At 47.3% G+C, this 13385-nt stretch overlaps 1 pseudogene; it reads left to right on the top strand.

Annotated features, from left to right (window-relative positions):
- The first annotated feature begins 9701 nt into the window (after positions 1 to 9701).
- Positions 9702 to 11982, top strand: LOC9635639 (annotated as a pseudogene).
- Positions 11983 to 13385: the final 1403 nt, after the last annotated feature.

Here is a 13385-nt window from a genome sequence, read left to right as displayed (position 1 = left end):
GCGAGTGTGCTGACTTTGGCAGTGCCGTTGGGGTATAGTTCAATGATTTTGAAAGGTCCTTGCCAGTTGGTGTGGAGTTTTCATCCAAGTTTGCCGATGGGTCCTCGGTACCAGAGAACATGATCGTCGACGCTGTATTTGGGAATGTTATGCTGGGATGCTTGTCGGTCGTGCCGAGCTTTTCTCTGTTTTTGGATGGCATGAAGTGTCCAGAGGGTGTTGAGTCAGAGTTCATCGAGATGTTCAAGTTGCTGAAGCCTTTCTTGAACTGCATGTCGGGTGTCGAGATTATACTTGATGGTGACTTGCATGCTTGGGATGATGAATTTGATTGGCGTGATGGCTTCTGTTCCGAAGGTGAGTTTGAATGGCGTCATGTCGGTGGTGACTTTATACATATTTTGATAGGCCCAAAGTACATCAAGAAGTTTGTCGTCCCAATCTTTGCCTAAATCGTTGATGACTTTTTTGAGGATGGTCTTCAGTGTTTTGTTCGTTGCTTCTTCTTGACCGTTGCCTTGAGGATAGTATGGTGTCAACATTTTGTGTCGGATTTTGAACTCGGTGGCAAGATGTTCGATTGTTTGGTTGATGAAGTGGGTGCCTCTGTCGGTGACGAGTTTGAGTGGTGTGCCGAAACAAGTGATGATATTTTCGTAGATGAAGGTTGCTGTTGCTTTCGCTGTGGCATGTCGGAGAGGTATTGCTTCGGCCCACTTGGTAGTGTAATTGGTGGTGATGATGATGTACTGATTTTGTCGACGGGTGCTGACTTGGGGTCCGACAAAGTCAAGTCCCCATTTCTGAAATGGTGCCATTGGGAATGTTGGGTTGAGTTGTTGAGTCTGAGTTTTCGGCGGTAATCGGTGTCTTTGACATGTGTCGCAGCATTTGCAGAATTCTTCAGTGTCATTCCAGAGTGTCAGCCACCAGAGGCCGGCTTGAAGAATCTTCCGAGTTGTGGTGTCAGTGGCGAAGTGTCCACCGGAAGGTCCATTGTGAGCTTCCTTGATGATTTGAGTTGTGCTTGGTGGCTTGATGCATTGGAAAAGAATGTTTTCAATTCCTAGTTTGTAGAGAGTGCCTCCGATGACTGAGTATCGTCGGGTTTTAGCAACAAAAGTCTTCTTTTGGTTGGATGTAGTGTACTGATCTGGAACTTTTGCTGAGTTCAGGTAACTGAAGACATTGTCGAGCCAGGTTGTTGGTATTGAAACTCGGAATAGGTTTGAGTCGGGTAAGTCGTTGGTAAGTCTTTTGGGTTTGTCGCCGGTGGTGATCCGGCTGAGATAATCTGCTTGCTCGTGATTTTTGCCGGGTTTGTGGACGATCTCGAAGTTGTATTCTTGTAGTAAAAGGAACCATCTTGATATTCAACCAGATAGTATCGGCTTGTTGATGAGGTTAAGGAGTGCCTTGTGGTCGACGAAAATTATGACTTTGGTTGACAGTATGTAGTGTCGGAACTTCTGAAGTGAGTAGATCATGCCGAGAGCTTCTTTCTCGGTGGTGGTGTAATTTCGTTCAGCTGGGTTGAGTAGTCGGGCTGGCGTAGTAGATCGGTTGATCTCGGTTGTCGTGTTGAGTTTGGCTGAGAATTGCACCAGTGGCGACGTTGGAAGTGTCGACATGAATGTGGAACTCTTGTGTCCAGTCGGGCTTGGCAAGGATCGGTGCTGTTGTTATTTTGAGTCGGAGATTGTCGAATGCTTGTTGCTGTTCGGACGTCCATGTCCATTGGGCATCTTGTTTCAGTCCATCGGTGAGTGGTTTGGTGATGTGAGCATACTTGTGGATGAATCGTCGGTGATATCCAACTTTGCCGAGGAAGCACCGAAGTTCTTTCTGATTCTTTGGCGGTTCAAGTTTGGAGATGACATCAACTTTGTCCTTGTCGATGAGAATGCCGTCTTTGCAGACAACGTGGCCGAGAAGTACTCCAGATTTGACAAAGAAAGCGCATTTGTCGAGGTTGAGTGCTATGTTGTTCTCCTTTCACTTGTTGAGGCATTTCTCCAGGCATTCAAGACGTAGATCTTCTGAGCTGAAAACGCTGAATTTGTCCATGAAGACTCTCATGAAGTCAGTGAGGTAGTCTCGGAAAGTGTTGGTGACGAGCCTTTGGAAGGTGAATGGGGCGTTGCAGAGTCCAAAAGGCATTCGTCAATAAGCATAGGCTCCCCATGGACTGATGAATGCTGTCTTGTGCTGATCTTCTTCGGCAATGTGAATTTGGTTGTAGCCGGAGAAAACCATCGAGGAAGGAGTACATCTCGTGTCCGGCAACTGCATCAAGAACTTCGTCGGTAAATGGTATTGGGAAGACATCTTTTTTGGTGGCGTCATTGAGCTGTTTATAGTTGATGCAGATTCGAAGTTTGCCATTTTTGTTCGGCACAACCACCAGTGGTGAAAGCCATATCGGATTCTGAATCGGGTAGATGTACTCGACTTAGAGAAGCTTGTCGAGTTCTTTCTTTACTTGTTCCATCAGATTCGGATTCATCCGGTAGGCTGCTTGTCTTCTTGGTTTTGAGTCTGGAAGAAGGGTGATGGTGTGAAGGCTGAGTTTTGGCAAAATTCCCTTAAGGTCTCAATAACTCCAAGCGAACAAGTGTTTCTTCTTTCGGAGAAGATTGATGCCTTTGTCTCGAAAACTTGCCGAGATGTTAGTGGCAAGTACAATGTAGTGTTCATTGCCGTCGTCGGCGAGGCTAACTTTTTCGAGTTTTTGGTCAGCTGGAATTGACGGAATGTAGGCGACTTTATTGTGGTTGTTGACTGTGAATGCCGGTGGTGCTTTGAGTTTTGATCTTGAGTGATTGGATTTTTCAGTGCTGATGTAATCAGGGGTCGTTCTCATTGGAAGTCAACGACGATTCGAAACAGGTCGATCTCGGCCAAAGGTTTGAGATCGGGGTAGGCTTTGAGAATTTGTTGTTCTTCATAGTCGTCAAGGCCATCTTCGAGATTATATTCTTCCAAGTCAATAGGTCGGTTGTGGCTGGACAACGATTTGGTCGCTTTTGTCGACATGGTTGTCGGTCCGTCTGGTCCTCGAAGGATAAGATTGTCATTGGGCCAATCTTGATAAACTTGGGCAGTTCGGAGCCAAGGTCGACCGAGGAGAATTGAGTATCCATCAGTCTGCTCCGGTAGTTTGAGGACGACATAGTTGACTGGTATTTCGACGCCTTGAATGGTGGTGTTGACTTTTCGGATGATGCCTTTGGGTTGAACAGATCGGTGGTTGGCCATTCGGACATTGAAAGGTGCTGGGTGGACTGGGCCGATGTTGAGTTGTGAACAAGACTTTCTTCAATAATATTAACACTGGAGCCGCTGTCAATTATGGCTCCTCGAACAAGGTGTTTGTCGAGTCATAGGTCAATTGTTAGAACATCATTGTCACAATCCCCTGGTTGAATCTTAGTTTGAAATATGTCAACAGTTGTCTGTGTCGAGTTGAGTGTGGACGAGTCTGTCAAAGTGTTGGTCGGTGCAGATGTCAGATCGGTGAGCTGTTTGGTGAGGTAGGGTGCAATCTTCAGCAGTTGACCAATGGTGATCTGAATATTTTGGTTGAGGATAGTCTCTGCTACTTCTTAGATTTTGTCGAAGTTTGCCAAATTGTGTTCTGGTGTCAGTGTCGATGTTGGACGATTTGTCTATCAGTTTTCTGGTATTGAGTCTTGGCATTGTTGTCGAGCTGGTGATGGTTGAGCTTCATTGTCGGAGTCTAAAATCACTAATTCAGGTGGTTGTAGAGCGAGTTGCCGTTGTATCTTGGTGGCTAACTTCTGCTTCTTTTTCCATTCCCGGAGTTTTGTCAGGCTCTCAGGGCCTTTCTCTTCACTATCTCCGGAATCTCTGTCCGGTTGTTGTTGTTTTTCTGCTCGAATTTGTGCTCGGGTTTGTACTGCCATGACTTGAGGATCTGAGTCGTCATTGTTGGCATAAGGTAGTTCGTCGGTCTCGACCATCCTTGTTATTGGTGGTTGCTGCTGGTTCTGATCTTGTTGTCGAGGAGGCGGCGGACCAAGTCTTGGCGGACTGCCTTGGTTTTGAAGTCAAGGTTGCCATGGTCGATTGTTGTAGTTGCCTTGGTAGCCCTGGTCTTGATAACCTTGGCCTTGGTATCTTCAGTTCTAGTATCTTGGGTATTGTTGGTATCCTTGGTTGTAGTTGTTGCGGTTTGCCGGGTAGTTCTGGTTCAGCGGGTATTGTCGATCGTTGTAGTTGTTTAGCGAGGTTGATCATTCCATTGTCGACTCTGGTGTTGGAAGTTGTTTCTCGGTGGTCTCCAGTTTGTCAGAGGTGGTGGCTGGTAATTGCCGAAGTATTGATTTGGATATGGTTGTCGAAACTGCTGTCGGGGATAGTTCGAGACTTGTCGAACTTCTGGAGAATTTCGAAATCTGCAAGTCTTTGCGTCATGACCTTCTTTGGTACAGATCTGGCATTTGGAGATTTGGAGCTTGCAGTCACTTGCCGGATGTCCTTCGTTCTTGCACTTAGTACACCAAATTCCAGATCGAAATTCTTTGATGTCGGCCTTGGCTTTTCCATTGAGCTTGTTGATTGTTTTCCTGAGTTTCTGAATTTTTGACTTGGTGCTCTCTCTGAGTTCATCGTTGGAGTCGTCATTGGAACTGCTATCAGAATCTGAGTTATCTGTGTGATCTACTTGTGCTGTCATTCGTCGAGCTTGAACATCTTGAAGGGCTCTTGTGAGTTCGAGGTAAGTGGCAACGTTGATGTGTGTTGCCACTTCTCAGAGGGATCGTCAGAGGCCTTGCATGTACCATTGGTAAAGTAATGTTTCGGTGGCACTGTTGCCACATTTGCTGGCATGTCGAGTGAAGGTTTGAGTGTAGTCATCGATGGATTGACTAGACTTCTGCTTGAGTTTTTGGATCTTGTGAAGTCGTTGGCTTTGAGTGAGGGAAGACTTGAATCGGTCTACGAGCTTGAGTGTGAGGTCGTCGAAACTTGTATTTTGAGGAAGCATTTGAGCCCATTTGTTGGCTCTCTTTCGAAGGGTACATCGGAAGTAGTATGGAAGTTCGGTCGTCTGGCCATTGATTCGAATTGCTTCTTGGAACTGTTCAACATGTTTCTCGGCATCTTCTGACTTCAGACCATGAAATAGTGGATAGGAGACATATCTTCCGACAGGTATGTTGGCAACAGCGGTAGTGACTGCCATTTGCTGTTGGTAGTAATGTCGGTATTGTCAAGGTTGTTTTGTCAGGTTGTCACTATGGAGTCCTAAGGTGATTTGTAGCAAGGGGTTGTCGGGTTGACGGCAAAGTTGGTGTAAGAGGAAGGTGGTGAATTGTTGTTGTTTTTAAGTGGACTCTTCTCTGTTTGTTCTTCTGTGTTGGGACTGTTTTCGGGTGTGTCGTTGACATCGTCGTCGGTATCGGGTTGCTTGCCGGTGTTGATTTTCGGAAGATGGTGCTCGAACTTGTTGTCGACATACTTGTCGGAGTTATGTTGTGTTGGTTGTGGTTGTTCTTTTAAATTGTTAAAGAGTTCTTTGAACATATAGTTGTGTGGTGACTGTGATTGCTGTGGAAGATTGTTGTCGTCGATGATTGGTTCGTCGATCTCATTGTTGTTGGATGATTGTAGCTGTTCAGCAGTTCGGTGTGAGTTGTTGACATCAAGTGCTTGACTATTGGACGATTCGGGTTGTTCGTCTTTACTGCTGTTGACTGGGTATATCGGAGTGCAACTGTAATTGGTGAAGTCGAGTTGTTGTCTCGTCGGCGTGTTGAAGTCGAAACCATGTTCGAAAGGTCTTGCTGATAGCGGGCTTCGGTAGATGTTGGAAGCAAATGTGGGATATATTGGTGTTGTGAAGATCGGTCGGTATGGCGAAAAGGGTGCTGATCTGGTGAAGTCTGTGAAGCTGGGCGGGAAACTTGGTCGTTCATTGTCACTGTAGATGGGGTTGGTGAATGTACCTTTGAAGTGGTTGTATGCTGCTTGAAAAATGTTTTGTTGCTCGGGCATAGTCTATGTCAACTGCTCGAATGTTTGGTTGGGCTCAGGCACTTTGGTGGGTGCCGTTGAGGGTGTTGATTCAGGCTCGGGCACTTAGGTGGGTGCTGTCGAGGGTATTGATTCAGGCTCGGGCACTTCAGTGGGTGCTGTCGAGGGTGCTGCCGGTGGTGTGTCCGGTGGTGTTGTGTAGTAGTTGTATTCTTCGTGGATGTCTAATACTGGTTCGTCGGAGTTAGCTTGCGGTAATAATTCGTGTCGGATGTAATTCTCTCTCTTGGAGGGTCTAACAACTTGATTCAACTTCTCTTGGTCTTTCTTTCTCTTCATTTCTAAATTCTTCAAATCTCTATCTAAACATCGGATAAGTCATTGTTGGTCTTCTTCCGACTTGCTGGATGTTCTTCGTGGTTTTGGATACATGCATTCTTCTACTAGTTGTCAGTGTCAGATTCGTGTCTGCAGTCAATCATGCAGTTCGGGCTGAACTTTGGGAAGACTGTTGGCGGGCCAATTGTCGATAAAGTTGTTGTGAGCTTGTTCTTTCTTTTCAGTGCAAATATCAACGGTGGTGCATGTTGGGTTGGGTTGTGTTCAGCCAAGTTGTGTTGGGTCGAGTGTGCTGGTGCAGTATGCAAACTGGTCTTCCACTTGTTGGTGCCGAGATGGAGTTCGATGAAGAGTTTTGGATATTCGAGTTTGTCTGGAATGATTTCTTCGATAATGTCGTCGAGTTGTTCGAGTCCGGATTGGGCAATGGCGTGATTGGCGAGAGTTGTTGCAGTGAACGTGTTGATTTCGAACCGAGTTTAGATTGTCGTTTCAGTGTTGAGCTGCTGACTTTGTCGGAGGGGTTGTCGAAAAATCGGTGGTGTGTCGTGAAGTTGTCCCTCGACAAGTTGTCCAATATTGGGTAACAAAGTGATGGGTTCATCGTTGGTGTAGTGTTTGGAGTGGGCGCAGGATTTGGAATTGTGTTGGAACACTAGGATTGCTGGGTCGACAACAGCATGGAAGATGGGTTCATTTCGGCAGTGGTGTCGGTTTGTGTCAAGCGTGCTGGTTGATGTCTCGAGCTTGGAGTGGGTGGTCTTGTGCTTGGAGATGGAGTTCACCAATGAAGCTACTGAGGGCATTTGCTGATGAAGTTGCTGGTAGATTGGAGTTTCTTGTCAAAGAGGGCTGTTGGTGGTCTTTGTTGGTGATTGGACTCGGAGATCTTGAGAGACAGCTTTCAGATTCTTCAAAGATCTCCTCTGGGAAGCGTCTACCTCTATTGCGTTGGGCGGCGACCACTTGGACGCCGTTGATCCAGGTTGGTGGGGGCATTTGCTTGTTGAATTTGGGCGAATTGGGTGGCAAATTGGGTGGCGAATTGGGTAGTGAATTTTAGCGAGTTGGATAGATTGCTTGATCGTTCTTGCTATCTGCGCACAGAGAATGGAGAAAGAACGGAAGAATTTGTGAACCTGAAGGGGAATTCAAAAGCCGTGGTTGCCAAATGAAGAGGTGTTGATACTCCTCTTTGCTGGAAATCTATTGTTAGAAAGAAAAAAAAAGAGAAAATGGCCCGATCCCCAAGGGCTGAGAAGAAGGACAAGTGAAAGAATGCTGTGAATTGATAAAAAAATGATGGAATGGAGATAGGGATCCACAATTTGGATTCCCCCCTTTGAAAGGTTAGTGGTTCTAACTGCTAGCATATACTATATGCTGTGCATGATTTAATCTATGGCTCCAATGCAGCCCTAGGTTCAAAGTGGAGTCCCCTGAGCTTGGGTTTTTGGTTGATATAGCGATGGATTCCTCTCCTTTTTCCCAGAGTGCTAACTTTCACAGCCGTTCCATCCAAAGCTTCTCCCACTTTTCTCTCCCAGCCAAATCTGCAAATGCTACCAAAAACCTCGAGTGCTAGCTCACTCTCCACGTTTGCAATGTACCCAAGCACTAGAACAGTCCACCAGATGACACTGTGCCGGGAGCTTCTATCGAAAACCATGCGTGCTTCCACCATTCTTCCACAGTATGCGTACATTTCCACCAGCGAGCTCTCTACGTGATCATCTTTGCCACTTCTCTTAGCTCAAGGGTGGATTCTCATGCCTTGTTCCAGAGCTTCCAGCTTGATCATCTTCACACCGATGAGTCTCACTTCTTCTCTGATCGCTAGAGCAGAGCAAGCCTCGATCGCTGCGAAGAATGTCCCGGAATCCGGTCTGCAACCCTGGCTTTCCATCCATGACAAGCCTTCCAGAGCACGAGATTCTTCGCCATTCTCAAGATGAAAGCGTTCCAGGCCACTACATTGTGGCAAGGCATCCTGTCAAACACCTCCTCACCTCAACCAAGCTGCCACACCTCCCATACATGCCGATCAAGCTGCAAGAAACGTAGGATCGTGGAGCACCCTTCCCCTCTCTAAATCCTTGGAGCTCCCGCAGGATTTCAACCCCAAAAGGAGCTCCACTGAGCAATCTGTGCTGTGACCCAGGCATTGTCCCAGTACGGGTCGAAGGGAATGCATCCATCCATCGAGCGCCAAAAGAATCTTTGTCGAAGAACCCTAAAATTCAGAAGAGCCCTAAAAACTGTCAACTGTCTCTAGCGAAGGACTCGCTTGACATAAACGGCTCGCAAAGATACCGCTAGCTCCCACCGATACGATAACACCGTCCAGAGCCTCCACTTGCTCGGTACATGGTAGCGTCGTCGTCTATGTTTGTCACTCGCCAGTGGATGATCCTCTTTCCTTTGAGCGAAGAGATCCCGATGGAGAGATTGCTGGAAGCCATGCGTCGTCGTGTGGAACAGATGGTTTCAAGTTTGCGAAAGTGGAGACGTTTCGTATTTCCTGGCTCAATCCACACAGAAACTCCGTGAATTCGGGCGCCTTGGCATTGTAGACGAGGCTTGGATTGATGTGGTCTCCACCGAAGGTGCCGGAGAGCAATGCTGCGTCTTTGATTGGCTCCCCAGAGTTATCAGTGACAAAACCTGTTGCAAACCAAGAGAAAAGAATCGATTGTTTTCTTCTGGAAAGAACATTGTGTTACCTGTAGTTACGATTGCCGAATTGATAGCGGCTGGACTCCATTCAGGACGGTATCCCTTGAGGAGTGCAACGATCTCAGAGTCATGCAGACAAGACATGGAAGTTCATAATACCATATCGCTTATTGTTTGCCAAAGCGAGGTGGAGTTGCTGTGGGAGCATTATATGTGCCTGGTGGATCTGCTGGGACGCTGCGGCTGGCTCCAAGCTCGTGGAGAGGATGCCGTTCGAGCCGTGCGTCACGGGCTGGATGACGCGTGCAGGATACATGGCGACGTGGAGCGGGCGGAGCGCGCCGAGTTTGAGAGTTCTCTTCTGTCTTCGAGGAGGATTACTTCCTTTTGTGGCATCGAGAAATTAGCCAAAGGCATGGCTACTATTGCTGCTGCTGCTGCTGCTCTGGTAGGCGAGATCTCGATGACCAACAAGACGAGGAGGAGGACGTCTTCGCGGCTTGGCCATCAAATGCATCGCCCAAGTCAGGCAATCAGGCACTGTGCTGTTCGAAGAGCTCTCCAACATACAGTCAAGAGTTTGAGAGCCGGAGCAGCGCAGACGAGGTAACTCTTCCAGAGCTCGAGCTCGAGCTTGACATTGCTTGTTTGTGCTGTTCTAGGTGAGAAGGGAGATCTTGAGCTCCCATGATCTGGGACTCACTCACAACTCGAGTGCCACAGTCGATCACGTCATCTGAAACGATCCCTCACTCCTCCTCATGGTGGGCGATCTCACATACTCGGATCAATTCATCACCAATGGCACTGGATCGCCCTGCTGTAGCTGTGCATTTCCAGACATGCCAATCTGGGAGACTTATCATCCCCACTGGGATCACTAGGGGAGGCAATGTTAGAGGTAGAGATGATGTAGCATGTAATTATGCCCACGTGGCAGTAAGTTCATGTATATGTACCATCCATATACAGTTCAATAGAGAGTACAGAGAGAAAGTTCTTCCTCCTCGTGCACGTCTCTCCGCTACTAACATGATATTAGAGCAGTTGGCTCCTTGATCCTGGGCATGGCACTTGCTGACCAGGAGGCCAGTGATGAGGAGGAGGATGAGCCTCCTGATTGCAATCTTTTTTTGCAATGTTGAAGCTTTTGTTAGATGCATTAGATGGTTGAGGTGTTGCATCAAGGCACCAGGCCGTGCAGATGTGCTGAGCAGCAAGCTGTAGCAAGCAGAGCATAAAGCCAGTGGGAGATTGAGAAATTTCAGCAACCCACATTAAAAATTGGATCAAACAAGATTCAAGAACATTGCATAACAATTCTTTGCAGGAATTTCTAGCAATTGGGAAAGACGCTTATGGAGATTCAAGTGCCTGGTAGCAGTAGAAGTGGGAGCATGGCAGTTCACAGCCAAGACCACATGCTAGTGGCAAGATTGAAACCATAGCAAAAAGCAAAGAGCGTGCAAGCAAGTTCAAGACTAAGAACCAAGTTTTGGGTTGATTGATGAGTTTTTCTTATGATTTTCTCACCAGCTCTCTATGCTCATCATCTTAGACTAACTAGGCATGATTCAGGCTTAGATTAAGACTTGGATCAACCGCTTGATCGTGAATGAGAATGTTAGAGGTAGAGATGATGTGGCATGTGATTATGCCCACGTGGCAGTAAGTATCATCCATATACAGTTGAATATACAGCGAGTTCTTCCTCCTCGTGTGCGTCTCTCCACTGCTAACAAGCAAGACTATAAATCCGCAATCCAATCCCTGTTTTCCTTGCTCCCAGATTCATGGAGGAGGTGCCAACCACGAGATCGAGCCCCAGGCATTGGGCAAAACGTACAAGGCCAGGTTCTCGGTGCCTCCTGGATCGAATTCCAGCCTTTATTACTCGTTTGATGTCGGCGGCATCCACTTCCTGATGCTGGGAGGATCGCGTCAACAGGCTCCTGTGGTACAATAGCTACCGCTCCCACTACCGCGACGTCGAGTGCATGCGTCTCGAAATGGAGGAGCTTCTCTACAATGCGGGCGTCGACATTGTCCTCAATGGCCATGTAAATCCCTCTCTCTTCTCGATCTCGACAGGAATCCTCGGTGTTCTTCCAGGTCCATCCCTATGAGAGGAAGAACAGAGTTACACTTACGAGCTGGACCCGCGCTCTACATCGTGGTGGGCGATGGCGGCAATATAAAGAGAGTGGACACGGAGCACGCTGACGATCCGGGGAAATGCCCCAAGCCTGAGGACAACGTCTTCAGGTTTGAGTGTGTTTCAATTTGTTCTAATTTCTTGTCATTAAGAAGGCTGCTCAACGACGATAAGAACTCAAATGCTGCCCGATTTGGCCATATTGTCAAGGTGTTTCGATCCAGAATTCCAATGTCTTCTCCTTGAAAATCCTGTTAGGGGCCTTTTGCGATGACAGTCGCGTTTCTGAGGAGAGAAAAACCTTTTATTCTCTGAAGGAGAGGGACGTGGTGACCTGGACTACGATGGTGATCGCATATGCCCGGATTGGGCATCTTTCGCGGAAAAGTTTCTCTTCACGGGCCGCGCGCAACCAGGTGGAATGCCTCTCGTCGGTGGAGTTTGTGCTCAAAACTTCGGCTCTGGGCCAGCGGCAAATCAATTCTGCTGGGACAGGCAGCCGGAATGGAGCGCCCTGCGGCCCTGCGAGACGGAAGCTTTGGTCACGGCCTATTGGAGGTAACCTCGAGAGTTCAACCTCTTGATTTTGCTCTTTTTCTCTTTAGGTGAAGAACAATACCCATGCCCTGTGGACGTGGTACCGCAACCAAGATGTGCATGGTGATAGTCACCTTGGAGACATTGTGAAATCACCGCAGTGCCGGAACTATCCTGCTTTCCAAGCTGACGAAAGATCGGGTGGAAACAGTGGAAGTCCCTCCAGGATCTTGGGAGCTCTAGCCATTTTGATGGCAACGCTTCTAGAATTTTGAAAGTGCAGAAGTTAATAAACATTAGCATATGAAAAGAATTATCGCGAGTGAATTCCAGTACAATTGGAGAGGGAAAAGCTAACTGGAAGTCTGGTTTCCAGCCATCCAGTCAAAACTGCCGCTTTGTATGTCGACGTGGCGGTTCTTCAGTGGTTGACATTTTCTCGGCAGCATATATACGATATCAACACAAACGCTGATCATATCATCGGTCTCTCTTTGATAGATTTTCTTTGCAAGAGGAACTCTAGATCATGTCTCGCGCACTAAGTAAGTATCTTCACTTTCAATGATCATTAGTTTTGTTCGTATTCACACAGCGTTGTCCACATCAGTGAGTTTCCCTTCACGTTGAGAGTTCCTTGGCCCGTTGTTTAGGACTTTGATTTTTTGAATTGTTTGAACGTATTGACTATCACTGGCTTCTTTTATTGTTGATTAGCTCGTTGCAAGCAGCTTCGCTTTCTTGTCCCCAGCAAATCTACTCTCTTATTGCTAACGCAAAGAAAAGCCCTACCTAAACGAACTTGGTGGAGAGAGGTGCGAAGCGTTCTACCTGGGCAGAGTGGACCGGACCGGCCAAGGGGCCAACCCAATTATGTCTTTCAACGATGAACCCTAAACATGACCTAAATACCACTGGGAAAAAAGGGGAAAACGGAGAGTTTTCTCAATTAGTCCAAAACGAAGCATCTTACCAGCTACTTAATTGGACGGATGACAGCCTGCTGGATGGCTCTTCCGTGTGGACGGACTTGAGTTGCAGTTTGTGGTCCTAAGCAAATTGAAAGAGCAATGTTCTTCACAATACAAAAAGAATGCCCGTGATCATGAATTTGATGCTTCTAGCATTGTGTTTTTGAGATTTGATCCTTTTTAGCAATCAAACATTATTTTGGCTTCTCCTCGTGCTGTGCTGCAGTTTCATCCACGCCACCATGAATCTGCACGAAGCTCGCAGCCCTTGTCCACTGCCGAGCAGGAATTAAGCAATTCGTAAACTTCTTTAACGAGTAGACGCTTCTTGCCATGCCTGTGAGATAGCATTCGCTTCTTACTTCTGTTAGTTCGTCTGGCAGTCCAGATCTCTTTCGGTGTCTTTCCTTTGATCGAGCTAGAGTCAACTGGTCAAGTCCACCAGTGGTTTCATGTCAAGACTTTCAGTCGCCAACGTGAGCTCCAACGTCTTGGGGTTTAGCAGGATGAACTTTTCATCGAAAAACTTCCTCTCCAAGGAAGATCTCGAGGCACGAAACCATGAATTCCAACCAGCGACGTGACCTGTGCGGCAGTACGTACTCGAGTAGCAACTGAGATTAATTTGACTTGTCCCTGGGACAGCATCCGTTGAACAAGACCTCGCGGTGGACGAGAGGCATTTCACCTGGTTGCGCCGTGGCCCG

The sequence above is a fragment of the Selaginella moellendorffii genome, unplaced genomic scaffold, assembly GCF_000143415.4.
Source record: "Selaginella moellendorffii unplaced genomic scaffold, v1.0 SELMOscaffold_52, whole genome shotgun sequence".
NCBI classification, from domain to species: Eukaryota; Viridiplantae; Streptophyta; class Lycopodiopsida; order Selaginellales; family Selaginellaceae; genus Selaginella; species Selaginella moellendorffii.
Note: the sequence above shows the minus strand (reverse complement) of the source record. Positions and strands in the feature narration are given on the sequence as shown.